The sequence below is a fragment of the Nylanderia fulva genome, unplaced genomic scaffold (assembly GCF_048542155.1).
Source record: "Nylanderia fulva isolate GAGA-0341 unplaced genomic scaffold, ASM4854215v1 Scaffold8, whole genome shotgun sequence".
Lineage (NCBI taxonomy): Eukaryota > Metazoa > Arthropoda > Insecta > Hymenoptera > Formicidae > Nylanderia > Nylanderia fulva.
Window position 1 is genome coordinate 5,528,533 of NW_028190916.1, and position 24,127 is coordinate 5,552,659.

A 24,127-nucleotide genomic window follows, 5' to 3' on the forward strand; every position below is an offset into this window, starting at 1 on the left:
TTTCTCGTAACAACCCGACATCCTCCGAAAATCCGCTTCTGCGAAATACGCCGCGCCCCAACCTCGCGAAGATTCGAGTTATTCCGGTCTCGACGTCGCCGACGTGGAATTTTGACGTAAAATATCGCCCCGGCTCTTTAACCGGAAGTGTTTTTTCGAGAAATTTTATTTGCAAATTATTTTATACATTATTAAAAATAATGTGAGACTTAATTTTTTATAACTCATTTAGGGTGTCTAGCGGTCAGGGAAATTTCGAAAACCGGACATTGTCAGGGAATTTTATAAACCTGGAATTGTCAGAGAAAAAGTCAGGCAATTTTACTATTCATCTGGATTTTTTTACATTATTCTATTTGTCTCAATAATTTGAAATTATTTATTAAATAAATTTAAACTTTTCCTTGAGTCCCAGCATGCTAATTTTCTGTGTTGTTAAAAATCGATTTATCTACATCGTGTTCGTTAATTTATATTTTCGTCGTCCTGTTATTTTATCTCAATGTGCTTGGTAGAGACAAAACTAAAAGATTTGATATAAATAAAAAAGATGATTATTTAAATAAATTTAAATTATTTCAATTTATATAGTGACATGTTTGTATCGATTATTGTACATAATGCAGATTGTAATTGATTAAAATTTTTGTTTTAATTTCCGAATCTTTTCATTGTTGACAAAAATATCTCAAGGGGATTTCATGATTTAACATTTAATTGTTTTATCATATAGATATATGCAAATTATATAGTTGGAAAAAATAATACTAAAATGTCAGGGTAAAATTAATTTCTGGAAAATCTGAAAAAGTCGGGGAATTTTTTCATTGAGTCTGCTGGACACCCTGATTACATATAAGCAGCGATATCTCATCATTAAAACAACCGCTACTATTCTTAGCTCGGTCTCTCTTAGTTTCCATAGTTGAAAAGACATCCGGTGTATGTATGTGCAAAGCGAAACGACTATTTCGCCGATCGCTATCCCTGCCCGAATTTCAAGGCTTCACTTTTGTGCTGCCGGCCTGTTTTAAATGTAAGAAGAGTCTCCGAGCTGCAACGCAGCAATGCAGACATATTCGCGGATTATAAGGAGCTTCCGGCCCGACTCTCCTTCGTCTCGCTCATTCCGCCGGTCATTGTTGCACTGCCACACCGAGTGTGACGACCTGACAACCTCGATCCGGCCGCTTAGCATGCGCCTCGATTACGTTGTCGGACGTGAAGCTGCACACCGAAGGAGGACGCGTCACATCAGCCCGCTCGATTATTGCTCCTTCTTTTTCTCGGCCGTTGATGAGATTACTAAACGCGGTGAGCAAGTGAGCGAGCGAACGCTCGACAGATCTTCGGCGCCGAGTGCTTATAACGAGTTTGTCGGAAAATTGACTCATGTCAACGCCATTCTACTCGATTGATTGACGTGACAATGATTGCCGCGACCTAAACGCAAGAAATGGCGCTTATACAGGGTGTCCCAGAATTGGCGGGAAAGTTTTTATTGGCAGATTCCTGGTATCATTCAGAGACGATTTTTCCTCAGCGAAAACGTCGAGACACCAATCATTTTTAAATTGTAAGCAGTTGAAAATAAAGATTTTTTTTGGGAACTAATTGTAAACCTTGCGGAAATAAAATATTAACAGAACTACATTTTTTAATTAATTTTAGATAGTTTGCTTTAATAGAATTTTAATATAAGATTTAGTTATAAAGATACATAATAACAAAAATTGGGAACATGCTAAAAATGATGGTCTCTCTCAACATTTTCACTAAGGAAGAATCATTTCCAAATGATACCAGGAATCTGCTATTTAAAATTTTTCTACCAGTTCTGGGACACTTTGTATCCAAGAAACTATTCTTGATGTATGATTTTTTATTTTTAATAATGTTTCTTCATAAGAGAGTCTAAAGTGCACGAGTTACGTTGTACGATACAATCGTTCGAGAGAGATTTTTAATTAATTTTTTTTCTATATGCAGCGTTGTTATTTCGAGACTTAAATTATGCGAAACCGGAGCTATATTGTTGATGTCATTAATAATGCGTTTTTTTTACCGCTTACTTTCATTAACCGCGTGCATGGTGAGAAAGCGTTTCTTAGATCTGCCTTGCGCTCATAATTCGAATTACTTGCAAATCATGAAGATGTCCGGACGACTATCTCGAGCGTGAAGCGAGTCTTAATACTGTCTTTATCGTAAATGCAGTTTTATATCTTCCTGATTGCAGGAAATTTTGCAGTTTTATCGCAAGTCGTCTGCAATCTGCTTTGATTTCTGAGAGAAAGAAATTACTATTTTCCATAATTAATGTATTTAAATGAAATAAATGGTACGTAATAGAAATATACATACATATATATATATATATATATATATATATATATATATATAATATTTATATTTTTAATTACATGCTTTTATTATAAGAGCACGATATTGAATGTAAAAAATAACGAAACTCTTTCGATCGATACAGAATCACGATGCTATATACTTTGCGCCATTCGCTTTCGCACAGATCGATCTATGCAGATTATCCTAAGTGAAGAAGAACGCGGCGAGCCTCGTTGCAAGAGCCAACTTCCGCTAAGACAATCTCGCTTTCAACACACACTCTTTACACATTTCTGACCTGTCTATTCTAGCTGTCTATTCTCTTGAATTGCTTAGAAGAAAAGGAAACTAGTTCACACGCGACTAGCGAGACAGTTGTAAGTGCGAGGGTCAATTCGCTGAGAAACTAATAGTTAGGAAATACATGTTATCGCGAAAAAAAATTCGCTCTGACATTCTATAATCGATTGCATATATCCGCGAATAAGATTGCGAGACGTTGATATATCCTATGTTTTATATGTATATTTTCTCACGGATTTTTCTCTACTTTTTTCAGTCTTCTTGATATTCTCTTTTCAATATAGGAATATTACAAAAAAGTCAATTATTTCCAATAATAGACATGGCTGAAACATCTGACACGTCACGTCGATCTTTTTTATCTTCCTTCTTCGAGAAGAATGTTTCTTATGACACAAGAACGTCTTTCGAATACATTCTTCTTCCACTTTCTCGTAGGCGTTACGCGTTCTATTGAAATGCTATTCACTCGTGCGTGGATGATGATTCACGTGGAAATCCGACGGGTTATTCACTAAGAGTAATAATAGAAAATTCATATTAACTACTATCTTAACAGGAGACAGGAGTTGTATTTGTTGCATTATATAACGTTAATAATATTACTGCATAATCATACGATTACAATACAATTGTAGTATATATGAATGCTGTTCTCAGAAAGAAACCGCGTTCTTCATTATACATTATGTAGTTGCAATTTACTGCGATTAATCTTGCAATACGATTTTTCTATTTCTGGAATATGAAATAAAGATCAGCATGAACAACAAGGCGAAAATAATTATATTCAAACTGTATAGTAATTAATTGTAATTTATATATAAATTACGATTAATTAATTATTGAAAGACTCTAGTACACAGAGAGAATTTTCTCTTAGAATTTACCATGAAAATAATAGCAATCATGAGACAATATGGTATTGAAAGAACTTTATAAGAATTTCTCTGATTTATATTTACCGCAATAAGATATAAAATGTTTAATCAATTTTACTAAAATTTTAATAAAATTTATTATGCATATACATATTAATATTTTTATTGTGGTAAATATTAATAGAAGAAACTCATAAAATTCTTCCAGTACCATATATTGTCTTACGATTACCAGGATAAATTCTAAGAGAAAATTCTCCCCGTGTATACACGGTTTTTCTGATAGATAATTATTCGCTCATTTTTCCAAAGTGTTGTCCGGGCGTTGCATGCAAAGTGCAAATTTCGCGTCACACGTTCAATTTCTTCGCTCCAGCTGGCTGACAAATTTCCGCGTACCTCCTGGCGCGTCTCGCCATATGCGATCCGGATGCATATTCTCTTGCAAGATAGGAGAGTATTTTAGTTGCTTCCTTCTTCCTGGCCGCGAGGGCTTCGCGAGTATCCTTTCCTATAATAATTCAAATAACCCATATGGTGTGCAATGCGCGTGACTTAATGTGAATCCTACAATTCTGCGACACCACTCCTACATTATGACTGATAATAATATTACGATAATATTTAATAAGCAGTCTTATTACGCAAAATTAAATTTAAATATTGAATTGACTTTACATGTACTTTACATGATTGCGCAAGTCTTTTCGCAGAATTTAAAATTCTTTAAAAAGTTTGCATTTCAAATATCGCCGGAATTTTATACTTGAATTTTAATTAATATATATATAGTAGAAATTTTGAAATTTTTATTTTTTCTGCACGTAAGGAATATTAACTTTCGCGGTGAGATTTGTTCGTGCCATGATAAATTCGAGATGTTCTCTTCCTCTCTCCGACTTATTTTTCCTTCGGTGTATCTTCATGTTCTTAAGCAAATGCGTCATTCATAATACTGATCGCTTAAAAGCGCCATTACATCCACGTTCTTATATTTGGAGCCGGCGCCTGAAGGCGATGTTTCGAAAAATTCGAAACACAAGCAGATCTGTTTCTTAAACACACAGAGTCAAATGACTGTAATATATGAGTTTTCGTTACTGATTTAGTTGAATCGCATGTTTTATATTTCAACATATTCTTATCCAGACTTTTTTGTCTTTTGGCATTTCATCTTATTTCACGTGCAGAAGCGGAAATTAATAATAAAAAAAAGTTAACGGCAGAGTTTATGTATTAACATCAAGTTTAAATATTAACAACTGTTAAAAAATTTATTCAATAATTATTATATCAGTAATTTTTTTATTATTATATATTAATATTATTATTTATTATCGTTACATCTCTGTGAATTAGAATTCAATTTTCCTTTAATTGAAGAAAATAACTGTTGTATGTTATAACAAAAATTAGCAATGCTAATTGCAATTATATACTTTACTTTTAAAAAGATAAGGTAAATAAATATTTAAAACTTTGTTTCTTTTCTAATTAAAGTCATTTTAATACATACGATTTCACACAATACTTTCTAGCCGCGTTCAATATAATGCCTCAGATTAAATTTTTGCTTCTTCAAGAACACCCACGATCAGATTGTTCTCTCACCGAGCTAAGATTGGCGAACATAATTTTATAGCATGTGTTTGCAAGCACGTTTTAATATTATTAAAACTATAATGAGGAAATTAACTTGTGATACATTGTAGAAATAAATCCACGCATTAATTACACATTTTCTTTTAGTATGTCTTGAATTATAAGTCATTAATATCCTTATAATACATAATTGCCACGTCTACGATCTGGATGATTTTCTATTCAATTATATTAATATCAAATGTATATATTGCGAGTGTATCTATACTTAAATTTCATACACATGTTCGACTAAAAGATCCTATAAATGCAATTACTTTATTTTTCAATTTTATCTAAACATTGATAATTATAAATTATTTTTTAACATTGAACTCTCGTGAACGCTAATAATTTTATTCGTGAATAGTAGATTGTTTCGGCATTAATTGAGATTATATTTTTTATTAATAAAAGATCAGAAAATTAGAACTAATTCCATAATTTAATGACATATGTAGTTCAAAGGTGCTCATTATAAAGATATAACCGAAAGTTTTTCTTTGGTGCACGAAATAGAATATTGTTGTGGCTCCTTCCTAATTGGCAATTAGCCGTCACCGAGGTCACAGGAAATCGTGGAAACGATCATCATTATTACCTCCCCGATTTTTAGAAATCGCGTACACATTTATACACCTGAGATATTTTTGTGATAAAAAATTGTATTCTTCTAAAGAGAAGACATAACGAGTAAAAATTGTAACAACTGCTTCTTGCTCTAGAAATACAGGTTTAGCTTTATAGATCTTGATTAATTAAACAAAATTTAAACCAGAGCTAGTCAACTGAGAATTCTGTCATATAGCAAATCAGGGTGTCTAGCGGTCAGGGAGATTTGAAAAATCGGGCATTGTCAGGGAATTTTATAAATCTGGAATTATCAGGAAAAATTTACTGGATTTTTTCACATTATTCTACACTTGTCTTAATAATTTGAATTTTTTATTAAATAAATATAAACTTTTTCTTGACTCCCAGCACGCTAATTTTCTGTGTTAAAAATTAGCTTATTTATACAGTGTGTTTGTTAATTTATATTTTTATCGTCGTCTTATTTTATTTCAATGTATTTGATAGAGACAAAATTAAAAAAATTTGATATAATATAAATAAAAAAGGTGATTATTTAAATAGTTTATTATGTTTGTTTCGGTTATCGTATACATAATGCAGATTGTATAATTGATTAAAATTTTTGTTTTAACTTCCAAACCTTTTCATTGTTGACAAAAATATCTCGAGAGGATTTCATGATTCATGATTGAACATTTAATTGATTTATCATATAGATATATGTAAATTATATAATTGGAAAAAATAATCCTAAGAAGTCAGGGAAAAAATTAATTTCTAATCTTGGAAAATCTGAAAAAGGGAATTTTTTTTATTGAGTCTGCTGGACACCCTGGATGTGTTAACGGTGAAACATAATCGATAGTTGGTATAGATCCCGGGACAGGACGTCCGGTCTGTAGTAAGATGCGCGATAATATCGATACATATTTTTCGCGTTTCCAGCCACGAGAGGTTTGCTAACGAGATCGCACGTCGCGGCGCGATACTAACGAGGAAAAGAAAGCGGAGGCGCGTTCCGCTCAAATTTATATTCCAGTGGGGAGGAAGCGCAAAACCTACTTGCCTGCTACCGCTTGGCAGGATTTCCAACATCTCCTGCCGCATCCTTGCCATGCAATTTTCTGCTACAGCAGTCGTCTCTGCTCTCTTATCGAAAAATTTGATGGAAAAAATTCGCTGATATATCAACCGACATGACGGAGATTTTTTTGCGTGATTTTCAATGCGATTATATTTGATTAATTATAATAAAAACCGAAGATCAGTTTAGCATTTGATTAATGCGGTTTATTTGGAATCACGCGACGATCTTGTAACATAGTAATAAATGTCACGTTTCAGCGATGTGTATTGAGATGGAAATTTATTTTTGCCATTGCAAATCAGTACGATTTATCCGATTGATTAGATATATTATTCTGATCGAAACGGCATTTCAATTTTCGACACGCGTACTCGTTCATCGACGACCACTACACGCGTGTATTACACGCGTTTACATTGCTATGTGCGTGTAACTTCCTGCGGTTACGCATGCTCGAACTCAGATATTTATAGTTAGCAGCTTCTGCTGTCTGCGCGAAGACCGGAAACGAGTCGATTATATTTAGAAAAAGACTTTACCGATCGTAGGATAACTAATTCTGCTCATGTCCGCGGCCCATTGCCATTGTAAAGTGAATGATTCTCCCCTTGAACGAACCTTTTATTGATGCCACGTGCCATCAGTGGATAGATTGATATAATGATTGCAACGGTTTAATATACGATTATTTGACAAAGAGTTATTCTTTAGCTAATAAAAAAGCGCCTTAGCAGGAACTGCTCCGATTAAACGAGGAGTATATTTTTGATTTGATGTGATTAGTAAAATAGTATAAACGATCGAGATGTTATCGGAGAAACTTAACATTCATTAAGAATAATTCAATTCATTAAAAAGAAAGCATAGAAAAAAATGCTTGTCAAAGAAGCATTTTTATACAATTAAATTTATTAAATAGTGAATAAAAATACAGATATGTATTAATAAATAAATTTAAAAAATCATCTTTCTAGTTAATGCTATCATCAATTATTTTAACGTTCTGAATGATTTTTTGAAAGTGAGTTCTGGAATATTTGAAAGATACAATCTTTGCATTCATAGTTCAGTAAAAAAAGAACGACAGATTTGATTGCTTTATGCATTCAAAAGATTTTAAATTTACTTTTGCTTATCGCATAGATACACTAAGATTTTTTTGAGACATAATTTTCCTCGACTTTCAATTATCCTTCGATATGCAATTATCCTCCTTGCATCATTCTATCAAATAACGTGTCAGTAGACTCAGGGTGTCTAGCGGTCAGGAAAATCTGGAAAACCGGGCATTGTCAAGGAATTTTATAAATCTGGAATTATCAGAGAAAAGTCAGGAAATTTTACTATTTATCTGGATTTTTTCACATTATTCTACATTTGTCTCAATAATTTGAAATTGTTGATTAAATAAATCTAAACTTTTCCTCGACTCCCAGCACGGTAATTTTCTGTATTGTTAAAAATCGATTCATCTACAGAGCGTTCATTAATTTATATTTTCATCGTCGTGTTATTTGATTTCAATGTCTTTGATGGAGGAATTTTTTTCATTGAGTCTGCTGGACATCCTGAGACTAATCGACGACGGCTGCACGCGAACACAAACAACACTCAATTAGATTGTCTTTACGCAAATCGCTCCACCAACTCGCTACTTTGGGCCGTGAAAGGAACGTCGAATGTCGGTGCAGCTTCTCATCACGCCGGGTCATAATGAGCGCAGGTATACGGCAGGATGATGAGCGGAGAAAATGAAGGAGAGCGAGAGAAGAGAACGCGAAGCTCTACAAAGAGCAGAGAGAGAGTGCACGCGCGCGCGTACACGCGTGCACGCTCTTTAATTGACTCGGAGATATCCACCCTATCCATAATGCATCCGGGGCTTCTAAACGACCCTAATCGCGCCGAAGAATGCCAAGGTGAGGCCTCCAGCTGCTCTCAAGGCCTTCGCGCGTGACTGTTGGTTTGCGCCGGCTGGGAACTGTATCGCGCTGCCAGATGATAGCGAGAGAGGGAGAGAGACCTGCAACACGATGTGCATAATGCGTTTTTGCGCGAGCGGGGTTACTGCACGACGATATCGAGAGTTGCATCCCAGAATCGCTCACGCGAGACGATCGCCTTTTTTCCTCTCTTTCTTTCCCTCTCTCCTTCAAGCCTCATGAGCCTCTTAAACACGCCGGAGGGTGATGCGATTTCTGTTCGGTATAAGAGCTGGTCGCAAAGGAAACAATCTTGAGCGAAATGAGTGCGGTCTCGGCTTTGGCTTCTTCTTCTTCCTTTTTTATCTTTTTTAATTTTAAAACAATGCTCAAATTTTTTCATACTCTGTTTCTCGTACACAGATGAGCGATAATATCGCGTAATGGTGTAAGTAGATATGTGCGATCTTCTAAAGAGGATGACGAGAGGTCTTTTGAGGCTGCAGGTACTTTTTTGTGAAGCTACGGATTCTGTGTAGGTTGGCGACAGAGAGTCGTTTCTCGCAAACTTTTTCTCTCCCTATTTCGCTTCCCAAGCTGATCATGGTCTTTTAGGTTGACCGACTTCCGGCGAGACTTCTTCGTCCGGCTGAAATGTTCGCGGGAAGATTTTTGTGGTAGCTTACTCCCTCTCTTCGCTTCTCACTCTATTTCTTTCTTCTTTCCCTTTGACGGTACGGCCGATGTGTTCTCCACACTGTCATCTGAAACTTCAACTTTGTTGTCCGACATCGGAAGTGTCTCATCCTCTTCCTTCTGCTTTGTGCCGTGGTTAAATAATTCCGAAGGCAATCGTGAGAAATCGATTCTTCTTGTCATGTTTCCGTTTCTTTAATTTCAAAAAACTTTTCTCTAATTTATCGATAATATTTCGATAATTGTTCCATATATGTATATAAATTTATAGATGAACTGTTTATTCATTCTATTTATCTCAAATATCTCTAGACAATTTATTATCAATCATTTAAATTTTTTTATTATTTTTGATGCCAAACGCAAACTATGGCATTAATGTAAAGTTATAAAAAAAATGTATTATGTATGTGTGTATGCAAATTTATATAAATTCATAAATAAAAAAATGACGCGCTAATACGTTGCACATAAACGAGAATTATAGATAAATTATTCGAGAACACAACAAAAATCAGGTTCAATTTTCCGATATCGCTCAGATAACCATGGTGTGCTCGATCGACACAATCGATTCGTGGAAGCGCATACCACCATAATACCCGTGCTTTGTCCTGCGGAAGCTCTTAATTCTGGATCCCGTCAGAGGCGATCGATAATTACAAGGAAGAAATCGAGAGGAGGTGGAGATGGGGAAAAAAGTTGTGTAAAGAGGGAATCGGGCATCTGCCAACGGTTGCTTTGTATTAACGATGATGAGCCAACGGAAGAAGAACTGGCGGGCCATGGGCGTCTAGGGGAATTTTTAATCTTCCGCTGGAATTTCGCATACCGCATATTTAATCGCGCCATATACTTAAAGCACACCGCGACACATATCGTTAAAAAAGAATTTAATTATAATTTAACTTCAACATTTATTTTCTTAAATGATAATATAACATGAACAATGGTAATGCATAATGTAACGCAATATCGTGTATTCAGTTTCCCGTGAGTAAAACCGGGAATGTATAGAAAGAGCAGAGAAGTTCTGTTCATCAACATAATACAGCACGCAAATTGCCTTATTTTAAATTAGCCCCATAACTTCTCTCTTCATTCCTTTCTTAATTACAACCATTTAATCTTATTACTATTACTGCGAGACATATCTTACGACCTTGTAATATAAGCTGATAATTTCACGAGTACAAAATTAAAGCTGTATGTTATATTCCATGCAATCTTCATGTGAAATAAAAAAGTTTATTTTTATTTGAGTACTAAAAGCCAGCATTCGTTAATGAAGCTATACATATCTAAGTAAAAGGTATTATTAAAGAAGCTATTTATTTTTTTCTACATTAATAACTCATTATGGAAATAATGATCGGGAAGAGACGACAAATAAATATGAGGTCCCTTTTGATGGGCGCCCATGAACGACGGTGGAACAGGGTGATTCTTCAGGCCATATGGTGTATAAAGCCCGATTTTAGCTGGTGAAGACGAAATCCGATGAGGATGTTGCCAGGATCGGGTAAGGTCACTTTTTGCAAGCTCACCGACCTCGAAAAACGCGGCTTGGTAAGCGGCGAAACTAAGAGGAGAATCTTGCTGGACCACCGGATGTGGGTCGTGGTGATTCCTTGATACACGAGGGAAGCAGAATTTTATCGCCCGTCTCAAAAAATTCTTGACGGCCGGACAAAGAATGTTTTGCGATACAGTTCAGTGAGCCTTCAAATGGGAACATCACGGACAAGACAGCGACATGGGAAAGGAACGCGTCCGTTCGCCATAACTCTAGTGAGAGTGTCATAGCTATATTTTCTTTATCGTTTCTTGATGTTTGATAACGAATATTCAGGGTGCCTAGCGGTCAGGGAAATCTGGAAAACCGGACATTGTCAGGGAATTTTATAAATCTGGAATTGTCAGGGACAATTTACTATTTATCTGGATTTTTTATTAAATAAATATAAATTAATTATAATTTTATTAAATAAATTTATTAAATAAATATAAAAAATATCCCAAGAATTTCATGATTTAACATGCAAATTAGATATTTAGAAAAAATAATACTAAAAGAGAAAAAATCAATTTCTGGTCTTGGAAAATCTGAAAAAGTAAGGGAATTTTTTTCATTGAATCTGCTGGACACTCTGAATAATCATTGAAAAGGAAGTCATTTTTAGACGAATTTTTATATTTAAGTGGCAATTAGCAAATTGTTCTTTTACACGTAGGCAGGATTTCTTTCGCGCATAGTAAGCGCTCTCGGCCATTGATCAGAAAGAAACAAAAGATTCATTCTTCCTCGCGTTGCTGCTAGTTTTCGCCTCGTAGATCGTCTTCAGAAAGCGTAGAGCCGCGCGCCATGCCTCGCTGCCGTTAATTTCCCGTAATAGTTACTCAATAAACAAGAACGTGTACGGATCTCCCTGTAATTACATACCATCATTAATTAACGTTTTTTTTTCAACACTGATTTAATCTATTAAAATCAAGTACATCTTAATTTGAAATGTGAACCAAATGTTAAATGAAAAATTATACAAGAATGAGGAAATGTTTGCAAGTATAATTATCTTCTATTCTATATTTAAATTATTAAATATATATATATATATATATATATATATATATATATAATGATATAAAATTGAATTTTGAATTGCAAAGAGATATTTGAAGTTACGTCAAAAAGCATCGAAAATAAATTTAATGTAATTGTCTGCATTTGAAAAATAATTTTATTTAATATGAGTGTGTTTATTCAGTTAGAAAGCGTGTACTTGGATTATACATACACACGCATAAATATATATATATACAAGTTACTTTACCAGCGACTTTTAATATTTATAAATTATATGCGCATTGTTACACGATCGTAAATCTCAATTTTACGGTATCGCATAATTATGAAATGCTATTGCACGCTCTCTCGTCTTTTTTACGACAAGAAATGTTTCTCGCCGAACCGGAAACGAGAGTCGTTTGATCCCTTGCGCACGTCGCGGCGATGATGAAACAAATCGTCATACATCAGTCTAATATAATGCCTCCGCAAAAAGAAAAAGTAACATTTGTATATAAGGAAATTAAGCAATTTTTTCACCAGCAGATCTATTATTATCGCTTTTTCGGGAGGGTGATTAACTCTGATTATTAATCTATAATGAGACCAACTGTAGCAGATTATTACGTAAAATAATTTCTCATCTTACAAGTGGATATAAAATACAAGAATTCGCAAGACAAAAATTTAATCTGAAGAAGTACTAATAGATGTGCTGAGCAAATCGAGAAACAAGTTATATTAATTACGAGTGCTAATTTGTACTCACGACATCAGTTTCTCGTACATGTATATATTTTTTAATTTCTTGCGAGATATTGCACATTACATATTCAATTAAAACCATCACGATTTGCCGTAAGAAATAAGATGTCGCGCGCATCTCTCATACAAACATAAATTAACATTCGAGTGAGAGAAACTTAGGTATCGTTCCATTAATACACGGAGTTCTTCTCTCCTTCCGCTCCGGAATTCGCGACGAATGACAGGAAATGGGAGTCGATTAAAGAAAAAAAGAAGACCGACCGGAACGAATCGATGCGAAATTAAACGGCACACAATCTCGCGAGTCTTCCCCTGCAGAAATCACGTTATCAACATTTTATTACACACCTCCCGGTTCAGCGCGTTGAACGTAAAAAAAATGCAAGACGGTAACATACAAAGAAACGCACAAGATCCCGGACTCCGCTAATAGCTCGCATCCGCTTACAATGTACGCGCAGATCGCCGAGGAGAGTAATATCGCGAGTATCGAAGAGGCTGAGGAAGCTCTCGACTCTCTCGTAACGCCTCGCGGAGATCTTGTATATAGTATATTCCTTCTCTCGAACGAAGCCGGTGTATGCACACCGGCCTATTTTCCACAGTACCAAGTTGGAGCTCACCTCGTTGCGGTTCTCCGATCTGATGACTCGATAAGATGACGACAACTCGCTTTCGCGGAAACCCGTGTATTGTAAAACGCCGCGGTTCTCCACTGAACTCTCGACGCACTCACAATCGCGCTCCCTATCTACATCGCGCTTCTTTTAACAGCGCAATTTTCGCATTGTTGTCGCAGCTTTCGTCATACAAATTGTCTCAGTTTAAAGTGCCAAAGGAAATTTCATCGTCGGCGTTTATCGCGAGACGATTACGAACTTTAACAAGGAGTCTAGCGGTCAGGGAAATCTGGAAAACCGGGCATTGTCAGGGAAAAGTCAGGAAATTTTACTATTTATCTGGATTTTTTCACATTATTCTACATCTGTCTCAATAAATTTTAAAATTTTTTATTAAATAAATCTAAACTTTTTCTTGACTCCAAAAAGTCAGGGAATTTTTTTCATTGAGTCTGCTGGACACCCTGTTTAACTTTTCGGAGCTAAACAGCTGATTGACACTGGGAATTTTCAATTCTTATATAACATTTATAAGAGAAGCAATAATTTTCTAGTTTTTCAGACAATACTTTTGCGATAATTATAAATAATTTTTGCATAAAAAAATAATTAATTTGAGAAACTTTCCTTTCTCTTTCTCATGGGCTACCAGAGGTCCTTAAACCCGACTGATGGGACGAGCCCGTCTGCCTTCCTCCGTGAGGAAGGAAAGCGAGATACGTGAAGGTTACGTTTCCCATGGCTCGATAAACAGAGGACGCGGAACGAGAAAGGCGAGGCACCGTCGCCGCCGGAAACGCTCGTTTTCCAGCGAAGATAGCAAATATCTACCACCACGTAGCGCGCGATCTCGGCGTATTATATACGTGTAGCTTAGACTCTCTCTCGGTCCCGCAGGTCGGCGCTCCCTTAAGTAAGGGCGTCGAGATAGCGTGACGGAGGTGCTGGTGCCCGCGCGCAATCGGCCCGCTTGTGGTTTTAAGCAGATAATAGCGCCGTTACGACTTTGTTACACTGTTTGCGCATTTGCGCTCGCTAACGTTGGGAGAAAGAAACCGGGCACCTCTCTCCCGTGAGAATTCTCACCATAATTTATCTCACTTTACCACTACACGCGACGTTTCTCGCAATCTGGTCCACATTCTAATCTCTGGTCCTTAATCACGCACTTTGAAACTTGGTATATATTTGGCAAAAAAAATGTTCAATGTTAAAACACTCTTTGCCTCTTAATGCGTAAAAAATTTTATTCTAATAAAATCATTATCTGTACAATTACTTTTATTAAAATTAAATTCAATTATTTTACGGCTTAGAAATATTAACATTGAAGATAATAATTGACACATTAAAAAAATCATAGATCGGATTTCTAATTATCGCAGAGAATGTGTCCATGATTGTGCAGGAAATTGAATACGTGTTCGATTGAAAAGGTATGTGTCATCTCTCGTAGACTTGCAATTGCAATGCACAAACGAGCGAGTCCGGTGCATCCATCTGTCATTCATCGATGAGACGATAAATAAGAAATAATTTACGAGTACCACAAGTGACCATGCGCATGGATTTATTATCGCGTCCCAAGGCTCGTTTATACATCGCAAAAAGTATAACAGCATTTACGCATGCCGTTCTGGTCACGCGAACGATGCGACAACGACGACGAAGTCGCGCGGATGCATTTTGACGTGAGTGCAAGAGACGAGATTTATAGTTCACGCGTTGCATATAGTTCAAGCTCAACATTCAGGAATTCTTGATATAAATGCGTTCGCTGCAAATATATACTTTTAATATCTTTTGGATCAAATTTCTATTTTAACGACTAGAAGAGAAATTAAACTCTACACAGAGAGAGAATTTTCTCTTAAAATTTATCCTAAAAATCATGATAATCATAGAACAATATGGTATTGAAAGAATTTGAGAAAAGTCTCTGATTAATATTTACCACAATAAAAATATTAATATTTACCACAACAAGATAAAAAATATATTCGATTCATTTTACTACATATTAATATATTTTTTCTTGTGGTAAGTTTTAATCAGAATCACTCTTATAGAATTCTTTCTTAATATCATATTGTCTCACTAAAAAAAAAATTTGTTAAACTTTTAACTAAATATTATTTTGTTAATTGAACATTCAAAAATATTTAAATTAAATTTTACATAGTAAATCGAACACAAAATTTCGACATTACTTACTAATATATGTTCAATTAACAAAATAGTAATTTAGTTGAAAGGTTTAGTCAAGTTAACAAATTTTTTTTCAGTGCACGATTACTATGATTTTCAGAGTAAAATCTAAGAAAAAATTCTCTCCTTGTACATGTCTTTAGTTGCATAAATAAATAGAGGCATTATTATAGAATTTTTGGAGAAAAATATCTGTACAAATGATAACTATTATAGTAATACATAATTAATCGTGGGAAAGAATATTTTTTCAGGAGAATTTATTATATAAATATTTAAAGAAATTAAGAAATGAGCACTATAAATCTGCAGAAATGTTAACATTCAGAACATTTGTTATTATTATCGTAATTTATTGCATTTTGATATGAGAGGTCTGTACATATGCGATCGATTAAGAGCTTCTCTCGATCGGTTTCTCTCTCGCTCGCTCTTACTTTCGATTTATTTTTGCTTGTAATGCGGTTTATGTTCGAGTTCCTCTATCAGCTCGGTATCGGTTACTCGGACGGTTCTCCTTGTAAATAGGCATCCAACACCGACTTGAGAGCGTTTTGTATATGTTCGGCTACAAGCACGCGAATATAATTGTACAGGGTGCTGCAAAACTATCGGCTCGCAGAACAAACATTTAGCAAAGATGCAACATTGCATAATTTATAATATTACATTTTCTATGACTCGCTGCTAAAGATGCAATAGAAAGGGAAATTATTATTTTTAAGATTTTGCCCTTTATTTTATTCATCTTTCTACATTAGAATTTGTTTTATTTAAAAAATTAAATGTTCTCTTTGATGTATTAAAATTGAAATTAAAAAATTTTTATCTATATGGTATAATAACGCATTTAAATTACACAGTTCGTATCGTCGTGTAAATTATATAGAATAATCTATTTTCTCATACATATGATAATCAATTTCGAAGTGATCTAATTCGATGCGATGAAGCATCGAAGAAGCATCTTTTGTCATATACATATCTATGGATCGATTTCGAAACAGCCTGTATTTCTCTTCGTGTATATACATATACATAACTCTTTATATATGCAGAGCAGAGCTCCGATACTCCGGACTCGTCAGAGGCTCAGGTGACTAATACAAGAGTGACCGACCGGCTCTGGTAGATCTCTTTAGCATTCTTTCTTAACGATAACCGCAAGCCGAGATGACAAATGCAAATGCGAGGAGCCTCTCCCCTTTCTTCGTGATGACTCCGATTATTTATATCATTTTCTCCACACGCCTCCGTAATCGAATTCCTCTACGAATTACTTCGACACACGAGTGTGCATGCGCGAATTATTCCTGCTAAATTCCTTCTATTATAAATCGCCTGTAATTTTGATGTATCTCACGTGACATCTGCAAAAACTCTTATTATCGAGATAAGCAAATTTTACGAGTTAATCGTCGAATAACGTTAGATGCTTTCTGTTACTTACGTGAACTGAATATAAAGAAGACGCGGAAAAACTCGGACACAAATTCGGTCGAAGTAATTCGAAGGAAAAAAATTACACGATCCACTTCCTCTCCTCTGTCACAGAAACTCTTTACGCGAAAATAATGGACTTAGCGATCACTTAGGTGCTCATTAACTGTTCTCAGGAATCTCGGGAATACCTCCTCCGTATATACATATAAGAGATTCGCGCTGTCGTTGCCAAACCGGTGATTAGTAACTGTATTCGCGTACTTTCTTAAGTAAACGAGGCGTGCAGGGCCCACCATTAACGGGTCGCGAATCACGGTAGTGATCTCGCTACACGGTACATAGGCTGCTTATCCCGCACATCTATCCGGCATAGCCCCGACGAGTTCTCGGGTGACCAACAAACATGAGACTCAATGCTTCGTTCGAGCTTTCGCACTCGGCATTCTTACAATCGAGATAACCGAGGACGCTGATGTCATCCGCCGCACAGATGCGAGATTTATCGTCGAAGCAGTCACCCGACTTCTTCCTTCCGTGATAACCTGCTGGGATAAGAGATCGTGCCAGACATAATAAAACCTGTCGTGCGCGCGTTCGCATATCACGTGACCCTGGGGAAAGTACACCTTTTCATTCCTTATTAAATAAGCCCGATGTTATTCAAGCAAATTTCTCATTAAGCTTCATTGTACCTTCCGTTTTTGACTGTTTCATTAAAAATGACAAGTCATACTCGTTCAATAGCGTTTAATCAGAATGACTTGCGTCGTGTAATTGCGTTTTGCGCAAAAATTCAATTCTAATTTATTTTGACACATGTTCGTCAATTATATACAAGTTGTACAGGAGTTGAAGATTAGAAATTAGAAGTTGACAGTTGGGCATTTCCAATCGTTAGTCGCAAGATGAAGGAGAGTTAAAATCTTTTAGAGTAACTCTTCATAATTCATAATAGTAAAGATTTTATATCTTTCATAATCTATACCATGTATATAATATGTATTTGTGACTCTATCGTTAAATATATTTTTATAGATTTATGAAATGTGATAACATATTATATAGCTCAAACAAGAATGCCATAGCTGTTAAATCTATTATGATACGGTTTTCGTGGCGCGAAGATTAATCTGCCTTTCAGGATAGGATTTACACGTCACGCATAAAGCAGATTATGGACAGGATTATAGTCTTTTTTTCTATAAGAATATTGGGTCGGAAATCGTCTTTTCTTTCTAAAAAAATATTGACTATACAAAATGCGATCACGTTTGTCATTATATGTCATCCCGTACTTATTACAAGCAAGAATGTTCCGTCCACGCGGTTCGTAAATAGAAGGTTCATTCTTAGAACCAGAAATGACAAATTCTGCTTACAAAGAGTAATTCTTGTCTCGGTCCGAGCAACTAAAGAGACTCACGCGTTCTCGAAATAAACAACTGATCGACGAGCGGTCGGTTGGTAAGACAAACAGGGACAGCTACGTGGAAAGAGGCTGATAGGGCTGCAGGGGAGTTGAAAGAGGAAAAAGACGAGAAGAGAACAGGAGAAGGAGTTCGACTCTTCTCTTGCTCGTGTTCCCTTGTCGCTGCTCATCGCGCGCTCTTCTCCGTACATTATATATACGACTGAACTCGGTGGTCTCGGGTTCTCCTGAGAGAAGCGAGAGGCCTCATAACTCCAGGACCGCGTGCCACACCTTTCGCACAGCTTTGAAGTCACCAGCTAGCGAGCGCCGACCAGGCCCTGAAGAACGTGTCTTCTTCCTCGTTCCCCTCTCGAACCGGCGAGGGCGCGATTATACGGCGGAACCGGCGGCGCCGGGGATTTATCGAAGTTGTCGTCCAGAGTTTAGCTCAGCGCAGCCCGTGTGTGCCTTTTTTCGGTCATAGATAATGACGCGGGACGTGGGAGTAGACCGCGGGGCTGGTCGTCGTTTTAGCATATAATTTCAGTTCTTTCTGACAAGGAAGCAAGAGTGTGCATAAGCAAGTATAAGCCGTGCTATGTACTAGTATACATAGTAAAATACACGATATTTCGCGATAGCACACATAGATATTTTCATCATACATTCTTATGATGCAACGAAAGTATACACTGTCTCGGGTAAATCTGGAAACTTATCTTATCTTCATCTGAATATATAGATATTCGTAAAATAATGCAATGTATATAGATGTGTGATAATCGAAAGAATTGTAACATGAAGAAAAATGTAGCACTAGAAAATTTCTAGGAATATAATTAAATAAATGAGATCTAGATCTAGAAAAAGTTTTGCTTTCTCTGCATTTAAAGAGTTGAATTCTTAATATTCCTATATATAAAAATCTGAAGCACTGTAACAATCACACATCTTTTATGTAAATTCAATCCTGTTTTGTTACTACTTTCTCTCATCTTGGCGTATTATTGCTCCGAGCATTTCGATCAGCACACGCTTTTGAAATGATAGACCCCAACTACGATAAATCATTGTGAAATTGTGATAGCGCCCTGACATGCACACATACACAAACTCGTGTCTCTCGAGCCGTTATTAAACAGCATTAGCCGCAGCGGTGCACTCGATATGCCGGGCCACACCTTTCGCACGGTTTTGAAGTCTGACCTCCCGATCTAATGGAAAGCGCCAGCGATCATCTGGCAGATATTACGGCCGTAATTTGAAGACCGTTCTCTCTCTCTCTCTTTCTTTCTTTCTCTCTCCGAGTCGAGAGACGTAGATCTTGAAGCTCGGGATAGGATCGAGCTTGGAGTTGTCGAGTTAAACGCCGAGGAAACGGTACCACTGATTCGCGCGCAAAAGGTGAAATTCAACGATCGCTGATATTTTATAACCGATCCCGGTCTTGGCCTCGCCGATTTCCATTACACGGTTTAAGATCGTCCGATCTTCGGTTTATCCTACCATTTATGATGAATGATCGCGAAATCACTGCGTCTATCTTCTCTGCGCGCGGAGTCAATTTTGATGATCGCGATTCACCGATTTCTTAACATGGAAAAGTAATCGATGATTTCCCAATAATCCCTTTATTTCATAATCACGTTGATCTTTAACCCTCTTGAATAAACATATTTTATTGACAACGTACATCAAATAGCATTGTCTTACGATACAGATTTTTTGCATAATTATTTATATATATTCGTGATAATTTATTATAATACTATATATAATAAATGAGATCACACAAATTGTTTCTTCTTCATAGTTAATACATTTATGATTATTCATATAGGAAAGAAATAATTAATTTTTAAAAGAATGTCGTGTCGTTTTATCTTTTGATCCAAGAATCGTTGATATAAAGGTAGAGATACAACGGAGGCAAGCCCCTTCTTAAAATAATGCGTGGTTGTGTCCCGTATTCTCTCTCTTTCTCTCTCTCTCTAGACGCAAGCCTCTAATTTTCAGAGCGATCATTCGGCATATCGAGCCGGTTGCATTCATTAAGAATTCACCAGGAGGTATGGATTAAGGACCCTCCTATACGCGAACACCTGGTATCTCTTCACGAGATGGAACTTAAATCATCCAGCGAAGGAACGCGCAGTGGCGAAGAAGAGGTTGAAAAGGAAATCTCGAGTAATCATGGCGGAGAGATGAAGGGCACGCGAATGGAAAAAAGTGAATGGACTTGACGAAAGAGAGGGAGAGAGAAAAAAGAGAAAGAGAACAAATGTAGTTTATCTATACTTCATAATCGAATCAATTTTATAATTAAGATATTTTCCAAATTGTCAATGAAATTGCTAATAGACTTAACTTTCACCGTATCATCCTAGAAAGAATCTTAACAATAAGAAAATCTTCTAAACAAGTCCGAAATTTCTCAAAGTATTTTTAAAAGTCATGATTTATAATTAAATTGAAAAGATTCTTTTTTATTTGCAAGGCCATTATTTTAATCTTGCCTCGCAACTTAAACGATCTTCCGAAGCAAATGTTAGTTATCTTCAGTATCTAATTAATTATCTATCAATATCACATCTATCGTGATGAAAAATTAGATTTCCATTACCCATAATTATGCAGATACAGTGTAATAATTTTTTCCCAGCACCTTCAAGCGTCTTCAAGTATGCCTCTCACGAGCGCGCCTTAAGTGGAAGATACGACAGCGATGCATGACACTCTAATTATAATGCGATGATTCTTAGATAAAATTAAAGAGCCATAAAGAGAGCAGTGGAATATCGATTACCAACTATTCATCGATAATCCCGACAAATGGCTATAAGCGCACACCTGATCCTGAACAAGTAAAAGAGGCTCGACTGATGGCGAGGAGTTTTAAAGGAGCGAAGAGAAGGAATAAGAGAGAGAGAGAGAGAGATTGCGAGAGGACGAAGTAGGGAATGAAGGTCACGTAAAGAGGGGCAGTTGATCGTCCTTTATGCAGATGAAAGAGTGCGATAAGATGGAGCGCGGACGCAGACGCACGTGAGAAAGAATGAGAGAAACGCCTCCTACCGGAACCAAAAAGTCGTCCGAGTAATTGCGACGCATCGGGCCCCGACACCCATGGGCGGTTGCGCGCGAGGAATGCGTATCCCTAAAGAACGAAACTGCACTTGCACGCGCATGGGACGCGGCCTGCGCCTGGGGGATTACGTCCCTCGAACATGCGAAGACATTGAATACGATCGAGATTACACCGCGCCGATTTTCTCGCGCCTCTCTGTCATATTGATGGTCGTCCATTAGAGCGGAAATTACGCTTCGAGATAAATTAATGTTACGTATTGCACTACCGCGGCTAAAGATTCTGACGAACGGAAGAGATTTTATGGCAGACGATTCCTTAGCAAAAAGTTTTATTTATCGAGTTTACCTACCATGATATCATTTTTCAAACGTTGACTCTCTCTCTCTCTCTATTTTTCGCTGGTCCAGTTCTTTAATTTTGAAAAAGATCTTTGAAATATAATTAATTTGATTTATGTAGCGAAATTTATAAATTTAAAATCCAGAAATTATTTTGTAAGAGAGATTTAAACTTTAGCGATTTCTTTCGTCAAAAATACGACATATCTAAACGGAAAGGATCGAGACGAGTGTTGAATCGCTGGTCCAATTCTCTATAATTTTGAAAATTCTTTGAAATATAATTCATTTGATCTAATTATGTAGCCAAATTTATAAATTTAAAATCTAGGAATATTGAGAAATTATTTGATAAGAGAGATTTAAACTTTAGCAATTTCCTTCGTCAAAAATACGAGAAAAACAGCGAAAGGATCGAGACGAGCGCTGAATCGCTGCTTGATCGTTGCGGTGAGAGCGTGTTATTCGCACAGATTGTCGGAAGATACGTGTGTACAAAGGTATGCTGCACGTAAGTGCTACTATAGGGAAGGTTTGTGGGAAAAACTTGATCCCACTTCCGTCGCGTTTGTAGCCCTTAATAAGATGGACGTAAGTCAATGATCGTCTTTTCTCATTCATTCTCTCTATATCCTTTATTTTTTTTCGCTATACGGCATATTACATATCGCGCCGAGGCTTTCGTGCCGCTATGCCGACTTTAATTATCCATCGGTTAATTAATAACATCCGGAATCTATACGCTCGTGGAAAAAATTAAAGGATACCGCCTTTGATTTTCTCATTTTACTGCAACAATAATTTAGAATCCAAAGATTTGCATATAATGCTGCATATAATTATATATGATTATTTGTCCAATTAATCCTTTAAGAACTTTATGCAAATATTTTAAATTATAAAATTTTATTATTGAAAAATTTTATTAACATCTCCATTTAAACTGAATAAGAAATAAGAAATGTCGATCTACTTGTGCATAATTGAAACTCATTCTGTCTATCTATCAACCAAACTATCAACTAACATTTAATCATTTAATCAACGACTCTTCCTATTTTCCTTACCTACTTCATGTTCTGACAAACACTGCCACTATGATTACGCGTTTGTGATTACGCTCCAACAGTTTTTACAAGTGCGATCTTTCTTTCATGCATTCGATTTTATTTCTTCGAGCAGGAGATATCTCTCGCTGTCGTTCAGCCCACGAGAGAGCTAATTATAGTTTGCAGGATAATAACTGAGAAGATGCGTTTTTTAAATTCATATACATATGTATCCCGCGTATGCTACAGACCTTTTGCGATGTTTCGAATCGCTACCTATTACAATGTTGCACAATCCATTAGACGAGGAAGGATAGATATTTCCAGTATAAAAAAAGATATGGATATACGCACAATGTTTCTCATTAATAATTACGATGGACGCGCGGATTGCGAGAGCTTTGATCGTGATTTGGCTTTTATTATGGCGCGACTCATGCGTGAAGTAATTTACGATGACGCTTTTTGCGTGAATATTGATTGTAACGAGAAAGAGAGAAACATGATCGAAAAAAGATCGCCGGAAAACCGCACTGATTTTTGCTCGACTTCCAACTACAACGTGCAGGTTTTCAGATCAACGCACTGTAAAAAAAAGAATTTAGTCTCCCACGAACGTTCTTCAGACACAGATGGGTAGAATTTCCATTGCAAAGTAGATACTTATTGAAATCAATGAAATTAAGTTAAGAAAAATTAATTTTCCTGAAATTTTTATTATATTTTTTATTATATTTTATTAAAATCAGCTTTGATCGAACATTTTTAAATGGATCCTTCTACAAAGGAAGTATATAAAAATATTTCCAACATTTGCAGATTTATTATTATATAGAAGAAATAATAAAAATTATGCGTTATAATAATCTTGTGTTTCTTTGTACATTAATCGTGCCAAGTATAACTTTCATATCTTATAGATATGTAAGATATATATAATGTAGAAAGAAGGAAGAAAGCATAATATTACTCGTCGCGATTTCGCTGATAATCCCACCTGTCATCGTCGCACCTGTCTCTCGGGACCACTTAGTGGTAACGTTAATGACCTTTCATGGGCTGCTGAATGCAGAACATGTGAGTGTCTGAGCATGAATTTAGTTACCATTCTGAATGCCATAATTCTGCACAATCTCAGTATTATGATATATCTGCGTAAATGCTGTATTGTGTGTGTG

General features: G+C 36.1%; 1 protein-coding gene across 1 annotated transcript in view; it reads left to right on the top strand.

Moving 5' to 3' along the window:
• LOC114932103 (uncharacterized) overlaps positions 1-24,127 on the top strand; it is a 73,530-nt gene that overhangs the window by 30,742 nt on the left and 18,661 nt on the right. The window lies entirely within an intron of this gene.